Here is a 20,870-nt window from a genome sequence, read left to right on the forward strand (position 1 = left end):
CTGGTCAACACCCTGCAGTGGGCATGATAGCTAAGCTATGACTAACCCCAAAATAGTGTGGCTTGTATTTTTCAAATGTTGAGCAGTCATCCCTGGTCCCTATAAAGCGCGCATGTGTTACCGGAAGCGCAGCGGACAAGCGCAGCAGGCACGCCTTTTGCGCGCCGAAGGTGCGCCCCGTCTGCGCCCGTCCGCGGCCAGACGGGGTCAGGGGCACAGCATTATGCCCATTTTGTTTCCCACCGCCCCGGCCAACTCTGCGCTTATCAAGGCCCATGGAAATTAAATCAAGCCACGTTGGGGCATGTCATGGATGTGGGTATTGCACGCGCCCATCCTTTGCCCTCCCTTCCACCTAATTTGCCCTCATTATCCCGACTACCCACTAGTCCTACCCCCCCTCCCTCAAGTGAGCGTGACATCGACCATCTAGGCCTTTCTGCTAAACACACGGTCTGCTGTTAAACATCACCTTGACTTTTTCTTTTTTTTGGACACACAAAAACCGGACCTAATGTTTCTTACGGAAACCTGGTTATGCCAGGACTCCCTGCCCAACTTACTTGCAGCTCTGCCCGCTTGATATTATGCTCTACGGGCAGATCGGCATCTTGGTAAAGCGGGGGGGAGGCGCCCTGATTATTCGTTCCGGCCTCCATTTTCAACTACTACCCTACCCACCTATTTCAGCAGTCGACTACTTAGTAGTACGCTCTGCCTCCTTTCAAATCCCAATCACCTGTGTTCTGACGTACCGTCCTCCTCAACACATGCCTCACTTCCTCCCGGCCTTTCAGGAATTGCTAGCCACACTTGCAGTGAACAACTCGGCGGTCCTGGTACTTGGAGATTTTAATTTTTGGCCCTCTGATCCGGCAGAAGACGCCCCCTCTAGAGACTTTACTGAATTACTTCATAGTTTGAATTTCATATCACATATTCATACTCCAACCCACGTTCAGGGCCACACTTTAGACCAAGTTTGGTCTCTTAACATCCCTATCCCCGTCCCTATTGTCACTCCCTGTTTGTGGTCTGACCATTATTTGATTTCCTTCTTCCTGGTTTTAAGTTTAGCCAAAAAACCCTCCTTTCCTAAGAATACCTGGGCACGTAATTGGGGCAAAGCTGACATCTCTTCCCTCTGCTCTTCTCTTTTAGCTTCTAGTCCAGCAATAGAGGACCTTTCCACACCACTTCAAGCAGAAGCCATAAATAAATGGCTGTCTAGCGCCTGCGATCAGGTGGCCCCTTTAAGGCGCATTAGGGTGAGGCGCGCCCATGATGCTAACAAATGGTTCCGCCCGGAGCTCAAGGAGAAAAAACTGGCGGTTCGTCGAGCAGAGCGCACCTGGAGACGCACTTATTGCACTGCTTCTAAACTACTGTACACCTCCATCCAGGTTGAGTACAAGAAAGCCATCCTTGACACTAAAATCAGCTGTTTCTCCAATAAGATTCTCCAGGCAGAGAGTCAACCCAGGGAAATCATTGCCACAGTTTTTGAACTGGCTTCTTCGGACAGGACTACCTCTAAGCCGGTACCCTCTCAATCCCTGTGTGACTCATTGAACAACTTTTTCATTAATAAAATTGCAGACATTAAGGCCAACATCCCCCCCCCCCCCTTCCCCAGTTTTTTCAAATTTTGACCCACCATTTAATACTCATCACTTAGATCATATAACTCCCATGTCTAGGGAAACATTTCTCTCTCTTCTCCCTTGTGTTAAATCTGGATCCCCTTCCGACATCTGCCCGGCCCACATCTTGCGTGATATTTTCTTGACTTGCCCTTTTCCTCCTCTTATTTTTCTTAATGAGTCCCTCAAATCAGGAATTGTTCCTCCCTCCCATAAAGCAGCTACCATTATTCCAATTTTGAAAAAACCAGGTGCAGATCCCACAGCGTTATCAAACTATCGGCCTATTTCCCTTCTCCCTTATTTGGCCAAAGTTCTTGAACGCCATGCCATCAAAGTCCTCAGTTCTTTCATTGAGGACAGCGGCTATCTTGCTCCGTGCCAAGCAGGGTTTCGCTCTCTCCATTCCACCGAAAAAGTGGTGGTCTCTGTTATGGACACACTTAGAGAGGGGCTAGATGTCAATCTCCCACAGGCACTGGTCCTCCTTGACCTGTCTGCCGCTTTCGACACGGTGGATCATACCATCCTTCTTTCCCGTGTCGAGGCGGCAGGCATTGGAGGCTCTGCTCTGGCTTAGCTCATTCCTGAGGGACCGCACACAGGCTGTTCACTTGGCGGATTTCTCCGCCCCTGCACACAAAGTGCAATGTGGCGTCCCCCAGGGATCTTCTCTTTCTCCTCTTCTTTTTAATTTATATATCTTCCCACTTATTTTTGCTTTGCAGAAGATGGAGGTCACAGTGTTTAACTACGCCGATGACCTCCAGCTAATTTTCAATCTCTCTGATTCTCCTCACTCTATTCACAATTTCCAGTCGGTGATGGTTTTTATCAGGGATTGGATGAATTTCAACCATCTTAAACTCAACCCTGACAAAACCGAGCTTGTCCTCACTGGTGGCAAACTTAATCCCTGGTCTCTTACTTTTTGGCCCCCTTCTTTTGGCGTTCCTCCCTCCCCTTCCTCCTCTGTTAAAACACTGGGGATTACTCTCAATCAACACCTCACTCTACACTCTCAGATCAGCATGGTGGTCTCCTCTTGTTTTTTTATTTTGCGCACCATCCGAAAGATATCACGGTTTTTCTCTTTTTCAGCTCTTAAGTTGATTCTTATGGCTATGGTTCTTTCCCGTTTAGACTACAGTGACGTACTGTACAATGGTGTCCCTGCCTACGCTCTTCGGTGGCTCCAACTTGTGCAGAACCAAGCCGCCCGCTTGGTCTACGGCTTACCCAAATCACATTACGTCACTCCTCTCCTCAGATCCCTCCACTGGCTCCCTATCAGAGAAAGAGCCCTTTTTAAGATGGGCTGCATGACGGCTCAGGATCAGGCTCTTGCTGGGACAGCCCCGGCTTTTATTAAGTCCAAAATTGAACCCTATATCCCCAGTAGACAACTGCGCTCCTCCTCTCTGTTCCTCTTGGTGGTGCCCCAGTTCAGGAAAAGTAGAATGGGAGGCTCTGAGTTCTCTGTTCTCGCCCCTCTGTTCTGGAACTCTCTACCTCTCTCCATTAGAACGGCAGCATCTTACTTGGAGTTTCGGAGTACCTTGAAAACATTCTTGTTCTCACAGGCTTTTACCATATAAACCACTTTTGCCACCTGATTTAGGATCTTACCCCCACAGGGCCATGAAACCGATAGGTATACGAGCGCTTAACAAATACCTTTAAATTCAAATTTAAATCCCTTTCATAATAGAAAGCTGGACAATCTAGGCAATATCATAATGGCACTCTCTCTGGTTTGGTGCACTGCAAGATCCTTATAGTAATACTGGTGGTTGGCTTGCTTCATAGTATTCCTGTGGAGATGGTATTGGGCTGTCTCAGTTTGTATTAATGTGTTAAAAACTTGTGCCATGAAATGTGGTACTTCCATATTAACTCCTTACAACCAGTCTTACATGTCTTTTCCATCAAGTAAAATTGAAGAGCTTTGAAGCTTGCATCCAAATGGGACCCACCCTATGGCAAATGTAGCGTCCTCCCCTACCTGGGAGCATTCATATGAAAATGCCACACACGGAGCTCTGTAACAGATGTCTTTTTTCCTCAGCATACGATCACACACTGCACTCTGATAATATCATAACCATTAATCTCCACACCGCCCAGAATCACATTATATTTCTTCAATAAGTTGTAGAGGCGCTTGCACTAGTTAGATCGAGTGGTATGAGCTGGTTGAGATGCACTCAGATTGTGCACCGATGGCACAGGTTCTGATGCTTGATCCGCACTGTATGGAGGGATCCCCTCATTCATAATTTCAGGAACTGACGAACGTCGATTTATGTGCTTAGAGTGTCAAGAGTCCCATGTGATGGACTTTACGGGATGTTCTTTGCACATCAAAACTCTCAGAGGATTGCCAGAAAACAGAGGGGCATATGTACAAGCCCTGTTTTGTGATGCTCCTATGGCGATAGGGGCCTTGCCTTATGAACAAGGCAGTGTTAAGCCACTTAACGTGGTTTAACGCTGCCTTGTACATAAGGCACCCTTTCACGCGATGTTTAGTGTGAAAGTGGCGTGCAGTGGGTGTTGTGGTGGGTGTTTCACTGCAACACCCATTGTATTTGACACTTCCTCCTATGCACAATGGTGGTGTACATAGGAGGCAGCGCCAAAATTAAGACCAGGAAAACCCTGGTCTTAAGGTGGCGAAACGAGGAGAAATGCCTTGTGCAGCACCCATGGAAAAAGCAAAATGCCAGGTTTTGTTTATGTGCAGGAAGGTGTCCCATCCTGTACATAAAACAAACCTTTTAAAAAATGCCATTTTGTAAATTACATGTGTGCTGCATGAAGCAGCAGACATGAAAGTTACAAAATGGCATTTTAGGATTGTTTATGTGCAGGAAGGGACACCTTCCTACACATAACCAATCAGAGGTGCAACTAGAGTCAAATTTCGGGGGGGGCTGGGGGGGGGCTAAAATAAAATTCGGGGGGGGTGGGCTGATTCTTCAAGCAAAAGGCAGAGTAGAGCTGCAAGGGCTCTAAGCAGGGAGGAGAACATCAAAGCCTCATTAGCAAGCAAAAGGTCTTTAAAAGACCAGTGAAGTACTCGGTGCAGCTGTGTGTGTGCCCGTGAAGCTGTCTCATCCCGGGCTGACACACACGACGGGGGGCTGAAGCCCTTTGAGTCCAATGACCGCTGCCCGCCTGTAATTAATCCTCCCCTGCACACTGACACCCTTGCACTCTGGTGCAAGGGTGCCTGCGTTGATTCTAAGTTGTGAAACTTAGCGCCATCGCAGGGGGAAATGCAGGGCTGCACCACACTCTTATAAATATGGTGCAGCTTTGCATTTTCGAAGTGGAAGAGCTTGTCGTTAAGCCCAGGAGGCTAACGATACGCTCCGCCACTTTGTCATACATATGGGCCAGATTGTGTGTTTTCTCCTTTCGTTTCTGCTTGACCAGGACCAAGGCACCCAGTCATCGAATACTATTTCCGGAGCTCATGGACGCCAATTGGCATACATTTTCATTTTGCACTCTTGGGAAGTGTCTGAAAGATGAACCTTATCAGCATTCAAGGATCTGTCAACTGTCCACTGTGGATGTTTGGGTCTGATGGCTCTCCTAAGTAGAAAGGTGGCAGGACTCTCACCAGATGTTAAGCGAGAGGATAAAAGGTAAGCACAGAGGACTTGACACAGGGCCTGGTTTAACTCAATCCCCTCCATTGATACTTATTTAATTACTGTTTTGAGGGCTCCCATGAACCTTTCCACAAAATTAGCTTGGGGCAACAGAGGTGTACTCTTTTGATGCTTGACATTCAGGGGCATATGTACAAGCCCTTATCGCCACCAGAACGTCACCTATAGTGACGTTGTGGTAGTGATAGGGGCTGCGCCTTATGTACAAGGCAGCGTTAAGCCACTTAATGTGGCTTAACTCTGCCTTGTTCATAAGGCCCCTATTCTTGCAATAGTTAGCGTGAACGGGGTGGGCCATGGGTGTTGCTTGGGCGTTGCACAACAGCCATTCATTTTGACGTTGCCCCCTATATACAAGGGTGGCATACATTGGAGGCAGCGCCGACATTAAGACCAGGTAAACACTGGTATTAAGAAGGCGAAATGAGGAGAAATGCATTATTTCTCCTTGTTTTTGCTTTTTCCATGTGTGCTGCCTCAATGATCTCATATTCCTGATATGTCAGGAATATGAGATCATTGATTTTTGCATAGTTGACTGTTGTAGTTACAACCTCCACCTCTCAACGCGAGGGGGCATCTTGCCTTTCCGGTTTCCAAAAATAGTGTCAGCGCTTGGTGGTTTGTAATGATAGTGAAACATTTTCTGTAGAGAAACACATGAAAATGTTTGGAAGCCCACACTATAGACAGACTCTCCTTCTCCGGCTGAGAATAGTCACGTTCTGTGTCAGACATGCTGTAACTGCCATAGGCCACAAGGTATCTTTGAGCATTCAGAGGACTATTATGAATCAGAGAATATGTGCCCAAAGAATTTAAGCTTAGTCTTTATGAAACTCACACTTTGCTGCATTAAGAGTTAGACCTGCATCAGTAACTGGCACACTTGTGTAAGAGCCTTGTCAAGCTCTTTTGCGTTGCTCCAAATACCTGTATGTTATCACTGTAATTAAAAGCATGTTTGACAGGTTGAATTACTCGACGTATAACATCCCGAAATATTTCTGCAGCTGACGACACTCCAAAAGTCAAACTTTGTATCACAACAAACCAACATGAGGCTAAAAAGTAGTGATGCACTTACAGTTCTCTTCCAACTCAAGCCAGGCTAGCTTGAATGCAGCGGCACAGTGAGCATGGGACCAATGTCTGGGCATACCCTTCCCACTTATGGGGTGACATAGTGAGCAACAGAATGATGGATTAAACCCAGATCTCTTGACTGGGGGTGAGTGGTTGAAAGGTTTCCACACTCTGCCCATCATCTTGTTGTGTTTGCTATGTTTGCCCTAAGTGGGCAAGTGTATGCCCAGACTTGGGTTTCTTGCTCGATGTGCCACTAGATTCAAACCATCCTCGCTGATGAGGGGTGGTACCCCAAAACCGTTCCGAGGATGCTTGTTTCCGGTCCAGGGAGGACCTGACTTGACAATTCGAGGTAGACTGTTCCCATAAGGAGCAGAGTCAAGACCGATTTGCACATAGCTGAGTCCAAACTAGAATGGCATAGTGAACAAAAGAATGATGGATTAAACCCAGATCTTTTGACTGGGTGTGAATGGTTGAAAGGTTCCAGCACTCCATCCACCATCTTGTTGTGTTTGTAAGGTTATATAGAGCTGCATGCCTGCTGGCTGTTACTTTTGTGGTTCAAACTTCTTTATTGAAATTTTGCAAGAAATCATATCCAACAGAGAGACAAACGGAGGCGTCACAGAGGCTCAAGTGCAATCAAGAAACATTTACAACGATGGACCCACATTACCCCTGTCCCCAACCTGGGATCACTCACATAATAAGTTTCTATATTTAAAGGTACTGATAAATAGCTATTGGTTAGACTGGACGGTGCTAACTATCTAAGAAGGGTCACCAAGTTCTGTCAAGTGCAGCAGGCGGAGATATCTCGGACAGGCCAATTCTCGGACTCCGCTGAGAGGAGAGCTATGTAGGGGCACCAAAGGTCCCTATAAGAGTCTCCCTGTGAATTTAGGACTAAGGTAAGTTTCTACATTTGGCTTTTCATTTAAAGGCATAGGACAGCACAACTGTAATTGTTGCAAATAGCCAGACTTGGGAAGCCACCCTTGAGAGAGACATATGGAGTCACACAAGACATTCTGTAACCAGATAGGTGTTTCAGGCCTGACTATATATAATGAGAACCCAGGCTTCAGTGGTATGAGTGAGGTGGAACATGGAGGCAAACCAGTATAGCAAGGAGAAATATACAAATTACATTCCCCTTTGCAATCTGTTTATGCACCACTGTTGTGTGGCGTTTAGAGCTCCGATTTAATTTTCCAGATTCATGCCCTTATATAGGTACAATACACATTGCCCTAATATAGGCATAGAAATCAAGCCCTTATTTAGACATAGCCCATACAGACCAAATACAGGCATGGCTACTTCCACCCGTACCAAACGTCACAACGATTTCTTGGAAAATCGGCTTAAGCAGTTAGGGAACTTACCTTGCTTGAATATTGATTTGTCCAAGAACTCATGTACTTTGCAAAGAACGACTGTTCCCTAGAGGTTCTTTCTTGACATTATTATGCCCGACTGTACGTCAAACTATGGCATTCCTAAACACCTTCAAGGTATAAATATACCTTCACTTACTATAGCAAACTACGGTGGTTCAGAGCAGTTCAACTATCTCCTTGCCCGATGCAGCTCGCTACAGCAAGTTCCGAAGGAAGCCGACCCTCCTGCTGACGCACTGATCAAGAGGCTGCCTTTCTCTCACCAAGAATCCAGCTCCAGTGTTTCAAATCTCCCCTTGCGGGGTGTTGGGAAATCCAGTCCCGAGACAGAGATACCAGATCTCCTTCATTCTAACCAAGGTATGGAGCTGATTAGAACCTAGAAAAATCTTGGGTAGATTCTTGGCAAAGAATACTAAACCTATGCTACACAATACTTACTTCTTGCCGCGTACTAGACTTAGGTTAGGTACATTGGAGTAGGCGTATTTTACAACACACCAGTTGAGTATTGTAGTCATTTTTATTTATGTATGTATTTTTATATGGCTTAGAAACCATACAATGCTCTTACAGTAATATTTTATAATATTGTTCTCGCTGTACGAATTAAACTTTGCAGTCTGCATAACGATTGTAGTCGTTCACTTCTCTTGCATGAGAAAGAAGACTGTTCGATAAACTCTTTTTATTGAAAACGCCAGTCTCTCTGTTTCTCTGAAATTCTGTAGAAACAAAGCATGCACGATTGACTGAGTGAAATACTTATCTATTGTTTCCGCGACTCTAGAGATATATTTCTTATTCTTGGGAAACAAAGTTGTCATGTTTATGCGGTTGTCAGAAACTAATCCCTTCTTGTGAATTTGAGAAAGTTTCTAGTGACCTCTGAGCTAGCTGGCTTTCACTATTAAGTTTAATATATTTGATAGAGACCTAGTCAATGTCAGTCCTACGTCTAATCTATAGGATATGTTATTCCAATGCGCAGAGCCTATTGTGAACATAGGAACTACACTACATGGTGCCCAACGTTTGGTAAGGCACTAATTTAACGCTACTTACTAAAGTAACTCAGTCGTGTTTTTCTCAAAGACCCCATTTTCCCGTAAATACTCCAAAAGACGTCTGGAATGGGTAAAAGGATAAAATATCCGCCATAACTGAGTAGGACGAGAATCCTATGTATTAGTTTTTTGTTTGTTCAGCGTTGAAGGATACAGTGTTCCAAAATATTGTGCACCTTTTCTTTGTTTCCTTGAAACTTGCTCTGCAAACTTACAGTCAACAAAATGAGTGACCCCGAGAACAGTGGAGCTACAGGCAATATTGCCGTAGCAGGCTTTGACGTTACAGGTTTCCAAGAGACAGATATGGATGCTATAATCATACCAGAAAACTTAAGGAAAGCCATCACAATAAAACTTATAACAAATGGCCTATCATCAAGAGGTGGTGGGGTAATTTTTGTAATAGAGGCACATGAATATCGTCAGACACAGGTATTCTATTCATGGATTATCTTCCCTGAAGCAAATTCAGTAACACGTGTTCCACTTTTACAAAGAAGAGGAACATCCAACGGAATACATTCCTTTCAAGGATATTGAAATTCCACTAACTTACAGAGAGCATGCGCTCTGGTTTAAAGGCGCCCTACAACATCAAAATCACATTACCAGACTCAGTCCACTAGGTAGACCAGGAGCAACATGGCCAGTATTAGTCAGCTATACACCACATCCTGCCATTGAAGAAATGTCAGATGCGGAACTATTAGTTCAACTAAAACAACTAATAAAAATCCATAGACAATTGGTTCAATATGTCTTGCGGACTCTAACAGTCCAACCTCCTATAAGGATTCCACAACATACCCCTTACCAGGGGAACACAAATAAAATCACACCACAGACTATACAATCAGTCATTGGTAAATTACCCACAAAAAGGGAATAAATTCCATTCTGGATAGCTCAAAAAATGCCTCAAATCGAGGAAGTATTTCCTGATACTACCCTCATGAGAAACACATGATTTTTACAATCTGTTTACCAATGGGGATCGCACCACACCTGGAGGACTGCAACACTTGTGGTACAGTCTTTGCTGCAATTGTAAATAAATTGATACTTGTATAGCGCACTACTCACCGCAAGGGTCTCAAGGCACTTGTACGAATACCGCTGTGGAACCCATCCTGGCTTTCCCTGTGAGGCGTCCATTCCTGGGCACCCCCAAGGTGGAGGCCAGTCATCCTTAGCGTTGTGGGGGCCGTTGTGGAGATTAAGCAAGCTATTGCCCAGAGTTGCAGAGTGGGACTCCATGATTGGAATAGGCACCGAGGCGAGAATTATCAGGTCCGTGGAATTTTGAGCCCAAGACCCGCCGAGGTGGGGATTTGAACCCTGGTCCCGGGCTAGACCTCTGCATCAGGGTCTGCCGCTCTAACCATTGAGCCACACTTCTCCACAAAACACATGGTGTTCCATCTATGGCGTAATACCAGATGTCCTGAAACAGATTCAAAATGAATACGGGGCAGAGCCTGCTTTAAATCTAGGTATGAAATTACTGAAAGATTTCAAACAATAATATTAGCTAATATTAAAGGTAAAGCAGCATCCGTGGTGATCCGCCAAAAGCGAAGAGAATTTTATGTAACTGAGCAACCATACGAACTGGCCAGAATAATGGAAAAACCCTATGAAGAACTAGGTAGAGACAGTTTGGGTGGTAAACCAGTGAAACCCCAGCTGACTGAGAGTCCTGAAAAGGTCTTTATTAAAAACACTCTTAACTCTTCCTAAAATAAATAAGTGGGAGAACACAAAAACAAACTTCTAAAGAGAAGCGTTCTCAATCCTGAGGTAGGTCTCCTCAAAAGGAGCCCTCTGAAAGGAGGTACAACCTCAGGAATAGGCATAATTTGAGAAAACCTGATAGATATCAAGATACTGATACACAGTCCTCTCGTACTTTTCAGACTTCATCACAGAAATCTGAAAGAAGAGAACAGCGTGAACAACAGGAAGAACGTGTGTCCAAAGACGATCAACACGTTCCAAAAAATAAGAAAACTCAATTCACCAAAAAGAAGGTAGCAGGTCTTAAAATCAGACATGCCGAGGATCTGGGGACACAACTCAAGAACGGGGAGTGGGCTCTGACAATGTTGGACAGCGCAGCAGAAGTGACCGTAGCTCGCAAGATCTTGAAGGATCATCTGGAGACAGTGGACTTGAATGAGAACATCCAAGTTGAAACTGCTGATACCAGGGTTAGTGTCCCACACAAGTTATATGAAATAACACTCCGGATGGAGGGGGATATAACTAGAAAAATAAGAGCACTCTTTTGGGAGAAGCTCTCTAAGGGTTATGACATTCTTCTAGCTGAACAAGACTGGCCACCTGCATTTGTCAGGGAGTGCCCACATGGCGAAGACATCGTTATGCCAGCCTTTTCCAATCACATTCCAATTCATAAAAAATATACTTATGCCTGGAAATAATCGTAGAATCAAATTCAAGGCCATGTGTTTGGTCCATAAATCTCTCTACGGAAACTCCCCCAAGCAACTTTCTGCACTTCTTCCCCATTATGTGCCGACGCGTGCACTTAGATCCAGCTCCCTTGATATCATTCAAATTCCTAGAATAAAAAAGGGCACATTGGGGCGGCCGATCCTTTTCCTACCAAGCTTCTAAGCAATGGAACGGCCTGCCCATTACACTTCGCTCAGAAAAGAACTTATCAAGGTTTAGAAGGGCCTTGAAGACCTGGCTCTTCCGGCTACCATAACCTCTTTCTGCTCCACTTTGTTCTATTAGCGCCAAGACGCCTCGGCATAAGAGCGCTTTATAAATACCTCACTCACTCACTCACTCAAATAGGCAGTAGCCCAGGCTCCTGCATTATATAAAAATCATGTAGGATGGGATGAGGATTCTCCTCAACATAAAATCCAGTTAAAAACTCAACCAACTGTTGTTACTCCTGTACCTGCCTTAGAGGCAGTGACAAAAGCGAGCATTCCAAATGCAAAGGCTTTACATCCGAGATGGATACAATGGGTTAATTCTCTTGCTGCAACAGACGTTAAATACGTTTTTGATCCCTATTTGAAAACACAAGAATTTCTACAATACGAACAAGAATGTCCTCTGCCTACTGAAATTCTATCTCTAGAACACTACGGATGTATAATATATACAGACGGATCAGCACAACCCTCTATTGGGGGTAAACAAGCTTATAGTGCTGCGTGCGCGATCGTTAAAGGTGGCTGGCGAGATGGCAAATTCCGACCAATGGTCACTAAAACTCAATTTCTGGGAGTTTGTACAGCTTAGTGAGCTGAACTACAAGCATTCAAGATGGTGCTTGAAAATACTGATCGCGAATTCCCCACACTCATAGTGTGCGATTCCTATTATTGTGTTCAATCTTACAATGAATACTTGCAGAACTGGATTCAAAACGGTTTCAAATATGCGAAATGCGGCACAATCAAGCATTAGTTGTTTTGGGAACAAGTAGTTCAGTTACGACAAGAGCTACAAAAGACTCACATGATACATACACTGAGTCATCTACGTGGTGGTGTTCATGTTGCAGGGAATTCATTGTCTGATGAAGCTGCGAAGGCAGCTGTGCAAACGGCTTCCGCAGCTGCAATCACTCGTTCAAAAACTAAAATAGACAGCAAAATAATGCTAGCTGTCAATGCGACAAGCAAAGGCAGCGGTGCAGCATTACCTCAAAACTATCCACTCAAATACTCATACATAATTGATGCAAACTTGGTTCCTTTTGCTCGAATCCCTGGAGTGGGGGATAGAGTGATTCCAAACAGGAAACATAGAGTGGCTTTGATACACAAAACACACTTTTGAGAGGCTCTGATACATCAGGGGATCTATAAATCTATATTAGAACTAAAAGAGACGTACTGGTGGCCAGGGATGAATGGTCACATTCACACATTTGCAATTAATTGCCATGACTGCAACAGATATTGCAGCAGAGAATGCCGCCAGATACCTGACTACAGTGTAGCCAGCCCAGTACAGACACCATTCTTGGACAACATTAGACTATCTACACGCAGACGTCCCTATGGACAAATATGGTCCCACAAATATTAAGACAAGATTCATTTGGATATGGCCTCAGCGCTCGGCTGACGCTCGAACTGTTATAAAAGATTTGCGAATCGTTATTGTCACATACGCAGTCGGCACGCTACATTTTGACCAGTGTCCTGCGTTTAGCTCAAAAGCTTACAAGGAGGCCATGACCAAACTGGACGTTGCATTGCGCTATTCTAGCCCATTCTATCCTGAGGGAAATTCCGTTGTGGAGAGAAAAAACCGGGACATAAAGCAATCTATAACAGCTAGGGTATTAGGCTTGGGTGACGGGTGGGTAAAACATCTAATAAGTGTCCAACGTAGTCTTAATAATCTGCCAAGAAGTGTTCTAGGGGGAATCACTCCTTATGGAACCCTTTTTGGAACTAGAATGATTGTCCAGGACCTTGATCGTCACACTTCAGTGGTAGAACAAAAACCTTTTGATATCAAAGAACGTTTGGCTGTTTTGCAGGACTTAAATGAAATAAGAAAAAGCCAAAGCAACGTGTTCCTGACCCCAACGACCACTGAAGAGAAACCACCCATCTCAGCAAGGCCTGCCTGGATTCCAAAGATTGGGGTTCTAGTCAGAGAAAAGATCACGGACAAGAAGGAATTTGGGCCTTCTTACAGACAGCCAATACCTGTCCTAGCAATCCACGGATCAAGAACAGTAATACTGCCACCCCTTGCTGGTAAAAAAGAGAACAGGTTCGTATACATCGACCTGGTCAAACCACATCATGTGGCCAATCATAAGTAGTAGGCCAAGTGAACTCCAAAGATGTAGCAGATGCCCTAATCTGGCTACAATCGAAGAGGTTCAAACTGAGAGACTCATCACCTCTGAAGAATCTGCAGTGCGAAAATAAGGACTATGCAACAAAGCCATGGAACTTGTGCCTCTTGAGACCCAAATAACAGTTCATCAAGAAACGCATGTCTACAATGAAATAGCATCTGACTATACTAATATGACAAGTGATCAAGTGGTTCCAGCGATTTCAACAAATCCTGAAGCAATCCCTACAATTGACAGAACTGCCTATGGCTATTTCATTAACTTTGATACATTTTCCGAGGATCCAAGCGAACCTGAAACAACGCCAGCTAAAAGAACTTTTAAAGAACAAGCAACAGAATTTTTTCATCAACTGGAAAAGACATATCTGGTTTCACCATGCATTGAACTTTTTCTTCTACTTTGGTTGACTCTGGTATTTACCTGGGAATGCTGATCAATGGGAGTTATAGTAAAAAGAACACAGCAAGTAAGAAAAGCCACTAAGCCGTTCCTATACCTGGTGGTATAGCTTGGGACAGAACTGATTATGACATCTTTGGTCCTGCAGAGCTGTTGAAGATTCCACACCAATTCAAGGTTTCCTTGAGTGACTTTGTTTCATCCAGCACCTTTTCTGATGATTGGGACTATTAATAATATGATGTCAGACTTAGAAATGTCTGCAAAATTTACAAATCATGAATACTTAGAAGGTTCATCAGATTATGAACAAATGTACTGTTATAATTACTATGGTCATCATTTCTTGCATAAATCTCCAAACCCTAGAAATGTACTGACATTTAACCAATGGGAACATTGTCCTACGCCACAAAGGGTAGTTCAAAAACATTTTATGACAACATTTCCATACTTTTCAGGTTTTAATGTTTCAAATCCAGAACCATTTTACTTTAAAAATGTAAATAAGACAGGTATGAAAAGTATGTTGACTAATACTAAGTGAATTTATTCTGCGGCCTTTTATGTGCAACTGTCTACTTTAGGCTTTGACTTTTGGAAAGATAACATTGAGACAAAAATTGTCTGGGGCATAAAAGACTGGCAGGTGCAGGGATTAGAAGTTTTATTTAGAGCCTGCATTATCCCAGAACAAATAATGTTTTTGAATGTCACTGTTCAACAGACATCTAGTCTTGAATAAGCTAAGATAAAAGATTTAAACAAACCGTCTATACCTACACCGGATAGTAATAACACTACAGAACGGGCGGTCGACGTACATACTATTTTGCCTCACAACAAAACAGATCATGAATGGAAGAAATGGTTAATCTGGCCCACAGACACAAATACCTGTCAAGATAGATTCCTGAATAAAACACAAGGGTTCACATACACTAGGCCAGATCCAAGATATGTTCAAAGACAGCATCCAGAGATAGTAACATCATACAGTGTAGGGAAACTGTGTCTTGAGTGGCTACACAAGTCCACACTGAAGGAAGTAAAACAACACTTGTCTTTATTTAAAGATGGCGCTGATCTGAGGGACTTCTTACAAGGTCTGAAAAAATGTGTCATAAACGTTTTATATACGCCGGTATCTATGCTCTTTATTATGAAGCGTGGAAGATTACGCAAGCAGAGACTGCAGAACGAATACGAGAAATTGAACGTATTAACTCAGAGAAATCTGTATCTGTGGTTGATAATGGATTAATGACTCTGTCATCCAGAATATATTCTTTGGATAGCATAGTATCCTCTGCCATAGACATAATGGAACAGGACTTGGTCGTGCTACAACATGATCAGTCACAATTGCGTTCTATAATGCTATTGGGCTGGATGTTACAAAACCTTTGTTCAGGCTATGTGCCTTGGCGTCTAATCAACACCACGTAATTGTTTTCTGAATTTAACCTTCCAGATAAACAAATCAGACTGGCACAGAGGGGAGCAGACTATACGGTGCTAAGCAAAACAGGAAAGATTGCCATTAACGGTTTCTGAGAAACCAGCAACAGAATGGATAATACACGGTACAATCACTCTGCCAGTTACAATTTTCCATTTTCAGTATTGCTTAAAACGTATACCAGCAGGCATATATGAAAGGTTTAGTAAAGAATACATGAAGACATCCTGGGATTTACCTTATACACACAGATGTTGGAGTGGGGAGAAAGAAGTGTTCCTAGTGGTACAAATTGCGAAAATGCACTAAGCGGTTCACCCCAATGTCAGGGTCTTAATTTACATGGGGCCTGCGATGGTTTTTCGAACAACTTATCCTGCCAACTGCAAGGTTCTCCAGCTGCAGTGATTGATCCAATTTTTAGGCAGCTTTCTAATGGAAGTTACAATATGTTGAATGATCACAGCTGCTGTGGCATGTTGCCAGGAACCGCCTATCTCGTAACTGTGTCAGCCAGGGTCACTTGCTGTATGCAAGTATTGTTTCCTACCAAGACAGATGGCGAGTCAAATGTCAAATGTCATGGTACTTATAGAGCGCACTGTCACCAGACAGTCACCTTGCGGTGTCGCCTATTTGGCTTCCTGGTGCTGACACTCATACCGCTGTGGAACCCCTCCTGGCTTTCCCTGTTAAGTGTCCACTCCTGGGCACCCCCAGGGTAAAGCCAGGAATCCTTAGCACTGTTGGGGCTGGTGTGGAGGCTAAGCAAGCTATTGCCCAGAGTTGCAGCGTGGGGCCCGTGATTAGAATAGGCACTGAGGTGAGAATTAACAGGTCCGAGGAAATTGAGCCCGAGACCCCACTGAGGCGGGAATCGAACCCTGGTCCCTGACCAGAACTCTGTATCAGGGTCTGCCGCTCTAACCAGTGAGCAACACTCCTCCACGCCATTATGGCCTTCACTGAACATCTCTTCTATACGAATTGATACTTTAAGCAGAATGAAAGCCATTATTTTACAAAAAACTGTGCCACTGACCTCGGCCAAAGAAACGTATGATCTGCAAGTTGCAAGGACTTCTGCAGAGATACATGCCTTTTATCAACAAACTGCCCTATATATTTCTCAGAAATGTTAGGTCGTATCTTAAACATGTCTGATATGAGTGGTATTGTACATGTATTTAAGACAATTTTTTCTGGACTGTTAGCACCCTTTGAAGCAGTCCCAGGCATATTTCCAAACTTCGTGCACTCTGTGTTTGGCAAACTGCCCCTCATTTTGGGACTCGTAGTAGGATACTATTTTTGTTCCTTCTGATCCGATATGGCAAGCCAACTTACCATCGACACCCAGATCACCTTGGAAAACACTCTCCTGGCAATGAGGTGTCCTGAGCGCATGATACGAATACTGGGATTGACTCTTTTAAGATATTTGAATTCCACATGTTTTCTGTCATTCCGACCAATCTGGCAAGATTGCATCCTACCTGTTCTACGATGCCTGCTATGTGGAGAAGAATGCGTGCTAGACATCTGTCTGACACTCCCATCAGTCCTGCCAACGGAAGTTGATACTTTGCTTGAACCAGTAACGGCTCATGCACTGTGTTGTTCCCAGTGGCTACCAATCCTGATGACGGCATTTGTTGAGATCTCACAGATGCAAAATGCAGACGGTGAGATACTTGGAGCAACAGGCGCACAGGTACCATCTACTTCGAACATTGCTAATGCGACTGACGCTGACGGCGATGCTTCTCATCTATGTGCGGTTAATCTGATTAATGAGGTAGTCCAACTTTCCCCTACAATAGTAGACACATTCTTTACAGACTTAGAAGACTTGATGTTTTCTCCAAACAATGCCACTGACTTTTGAAGTTAGCACACAGTGTTCTGAGAGACTCTGAATTCGCCCTTAAATTTTCAAAACAAGATTCTAACTTTGGAACTATATTTTATCTATGATCAGACTTTTTTCCAAATGTGTACTTTTTTTGGCACAAAGTAATCTGCTTAAAGTAGAACTATTCATAGAGAACTAGAATTCTGTGAAAACTTCCAAGAGACAATATTTGACCTTGTCCACACTCAAACAGTTTATATATTCTGCCATGGAATGGTCTCGACTTTTTCTTCTGTAATTAAGAGCCATTTCATAAATGTATTTTCGTGATTCATTCGGATAGCATTTTTCAAATGTCATCTATATGCTTTGAATAAAACATTGCTTTTAAATGCGTACAACACAAATGCTCTTTTAGTGTACAACCAATTCCAATGCATTTTTTTTGTATTTTGGGTGGGGTTTTAACACATCATGTTTAGATATGTTTTAATGTGTTTAGAACTTAGTAATATCATGCATAATAAAGTGGAGTGGGTGTTGTGTGGCGTTTAGAGCTCCGAGTGAATTTTCCCGATTCATGCCCTTATATAGGTACAATTCACATTGCCCTAATATAGGCATAGAGATTAAGCCCTTATTTAGAAATAGTCCATGCAGACAAAATACAGGCATGGCTACTTCCATCCGTACCAAACAACACAGCGATTTCTTGGAAAATCGGCTTAAGCAGTTAGGGAACTTCCCTTGCTTGAATATTGATTTGTCCAAGAACTCATGTACTTTGCAAAGAACGACTATTCCCTAAGGGTTCTTTCCTGAAATTAATATGCCCAACTTTACGTCAAACTATGGCACTCCTAAACACCTTCAAGATATAAATATACCTTCACTTGCTATAGCAAACTACGGTTCGACTATCTACTCGCCCGACGCAGCTCGCTACAGCAAGTGTCAAAGGAAGCCGACCCTCCAGCTGATGCACTGATCAAGAGGCTGCCTTTCTCTCGCCAAGAATCCAGCTCCAATGTTTCCAAGCTCCCCTTGCGGGGTGTTAGGAAATCAAGTCCCGAGACCGAGATACCAGACCTACTTCATTCTAACTTAGGTATGGAGCTGATTAGAACCTAGAGAAATCTTGGATAGATTCTTGGCAAGGAATACTAAACCTATGCTACACGATACTTACTTCTTCCCGCGTACTAGACTTAGGTTAGGTACATTGGGGTAGGCGTATTTTCGAAAACACCAATTTAGTATTTTAGTCATTTTATTTATGTATTTATTTTTATTAATGTATGTGTTTTTATATGGCTTAGAAACCATACAATGCTCTTACAGTATTCGTTTATAATATTGTTCTCACTGTACGCATTATTCTTTGCAGTCTGCATAACGATTGTAGCCGTTCACTTCTCTTGCATGAGAAAGAAGACTGTCCAATAAACCCTTTTTATTGAAAACGCCCGTCTCTCTGTTTCTCTGCAACTCTGTAGAAACGAAGCATGCAAGATTGACTGAGTGAAATACTTATCTATTGTTTCAGCGACTCTAGAGATACATTTCTTATTCTTGGGAAACAAAGTTGTCATGTTTATGCAGTTGTCAGAAACTAATCCCTTCTTGTGAATTCGAGAAAGTTTCTAGTGACCTCTGAGCTAGCTGGCATTCACTTTTAAGTTTAATATATTCGATAGAGACCTAGTCGACCTCAGTCCTACGTCTAATCTATAGGATATGTTATTCCAATGCGCAGAGCCTATAGGGAATATAGGAACTACACTACACCACTACAAAACTGATCATTGAATCCAAGCACATAAAAAGCTAGGAAACTGTACCATTAAAAGCCAATATGTTGTCCAGGTGATACCAGGTATGGAAACTAACAATTACGTCTGATGTTTTTCTGGGGGTTATAAATGTGCAAAGGCAATTCCTTGGCTTGTGATTGCAGGATAAGTATGATGCTCAACCAGTGTGAGATCTCACTTTTGACTAAGCATGGGCGGAAAATCCGTTATGCTCGCGGATTTTGCGGATTTTCGGTAAATTCGCAGTCCGCGAGATTCGCGAATTTCCCGCAAAATCGGCAAATTCGCACGCAGCGGATTTTTTTTCTTTGCGGTGTAAGTTCGCAATTGCAAACATGTAGGTGCGGCGGGCAGCAACAATCTCGCACTCGCGAAATTACAAAAATTGCAATTCCGCACAAGAAATCTACTAGCAAGCAGCATAGACCTTCTGAAAATGATTATTTTTATCAGAATAACTCCTCAGGTTGACATTTGCCTGCACTTTTTTAGATTTGAGGCCTTTTGATTTTCTTTGGATAACTTTTGGATTAGAAATCAACTTTCTCATATAAGCTTGGTGGGGCATTAAAGTTGCTGTAATGCTGCTCTGCAGAAAAACAAGTTTTGCAAAAGTGAAAGCAGGTTCAAAAGTTCAAACTCATCATTAGTAACCGTTCCCTGTAGTGCTTCCTGACAAGGGCCCCTCCAAAGTTCAGTTGCTAGTTGCAACAATTGTTCAGTTGCTAGTTGCAACAATTGTATGACCCTGCTCTGACCCTCACAGCAGGCTCATAGAATAGCTACAAGTAGGCCACAAAGGTCCTGGAAAAAAAAATTGCACTGCAACAGAAAGCAAATTACAGATAAGGATGCAGGTGCCAGACTGGAATTTTAAAACAGTGACACATTAATAAATCAACCCCAAATTAATTCATGTCAGTTGAAGCAGGCAGGTGTGCTTGCTTTTTCCCCCCATAATCTACAGTGATGATGAACTAGAGGGTGGCATAAGGCATTGATGTACCAGAGGGTGGCATGGGTAAAACAGAGGGTGGCAGGGGTGAAACAGAGGGTGCTGGGAACCTATGATGATGAACCAGACGTAGAAACAACATAATCGTGACCGTTGCGAGCCGACATGTAAGTTCGCGATTGCGAACTGTTACAAAACCCTCGCGAACTGTCAGAAATCCTTGCGAACTGGCAGAAATCCTTGCGAACACAAAAAAAAATCCGCAAATTCGCGAGAATTCGCGGATTTTGCGGATTGCGAGTTCGCAAATTCGCAAAATTCGCGAACGCCAGATTCGCAAAATTCATCCATGGTTACTTTTGACACTTAATAGCAACACGCCTTATGGATAGGGCTGAATGCTCAAAGAAATGTTGCCTGAAGAGTCCAAATGCTAATATAGAGGAATAGAAGTGGATATGTTTGTTTCGTTGCAAATGGAATATTGGAGAGCTTGGGAGGCTCTGACGCCCACTGCCTTCAGGAGTTAGTATTCTGAGAATTCCTTTGCAGAAACGTCTGGTATTGGTCCTTGGTGGTTGGCCTTGATCCATATAATAACTTTCTTGGTCTGGTGGGATT

The sequence above is a fragment of the Lissotriton vulgaris genome, chromosome 1_1 (assembly GCF_964263255.1).
Source record: "Lissotriton vulgaris chromosome 1_1, aLisVul1.2, whole genome shotgun sequence".
Taxonomy (NCBI): Eukaryota; Metazoa; Chordata; class Amphibia; order Caudata; family Salamandridae; genus Lissotriton; species Lissotriton vulgaris.